Here is an 843-nt window from a genome sequence, read left to right as displayed (position 1 = left end):
GACAAACTGTTTCAAATCTAGCAAACACAGGGACTATTGTCTAACTGGCCTACTTCTAAAGCAGTGGTTCTCAACCTATGGGTCGCGACCCCTTTGGGAGTTGACCGACCCTTTCACAGGGGTCGCCCAATTCAGAACAGTAGCAAAATGACAGTTAAGAAGTAGCAACGAAAATAATGTTACGGTTGGAGGGGTCACCACAACATGAGAACCTGTATTAAAGGGTCGTGGCATTAGGAAGGTCGGAACCAGTGCTCTAAAGGAAAGGGCCCCAAGTCCTACAGTGAAAAGACGGTGAAGGACAAATCACAGCCGGTGATGCTGAGACATGAGCTGAGAGCATTGCAAGTAAAGACGCTAATCAAGAAGCAATGTGGAGGCGGCTTCCTCCGGCTGAGCTGAGCGGTGGCTGCAGACGTTGAAGGACCCTGGCCGTGGAGTTTGTAGCTTTGGCAAGATCGAAATCATGGCAGGTCCTGAAGCCGATTCTCAATTCCAGTTCACTGGTATTAAAAAGTATTTGGACTCTTACACTCTCACAGGTAGAATGAATTGTGTGCTGGCCACATGTGGGGCATTGCTTGGCTGGTCCTGTACTTCAAGTTAAGACCTAAAAACTCCAGCTGTGAAAGCATCGTGAATGGATTCTCAGCTGCTAAGTTCTCATGCCTGGAGGAGTGAATGTCAACTCATCGTGTGACAACTCAGTTTGTACAATAAATTATGGACCTGGAAAAAAAAAAGAAGTAATATGGAAATATCTTAGATCACAGTTTTAGGGTTTGCTTATTTGTCAATTATTTAATATTTTTCATTATTTAAAAACTCTTTCTTATAAAATAA

General features: G+C 43.8%; 1 pseudogene; it reads left to right on the top strand.

Annotated features, from left to right (window-relative positions):
- Positions 1–466: 466 nt before the first annotated feature.
- Positions 467–640, top strand: LOC115870315 (annotated as a pseudogene).
- The last annotated feature ends 203 nt before the right edge of the window (positions 641–843 follow it).

This window comes from Echinops telfairi, unplaced genomic scaffold (assembly GCF_000313985.2).
Source record: "Echinops telfairi isolate 266 unplaced genomic scaffold, ASM31398v2 ScPeMD7_2;HRSCAF=8, whole genome shotgun sequence".
NCBI lineage: Eukaryota > Metazoa > Chordata > Mammalia > Afrosoricida > Tenrecidae > Echinops > Echinops telfairi.
This window is presented reverse-complemented; position numbering and strand designations above follow the sequence as displayed.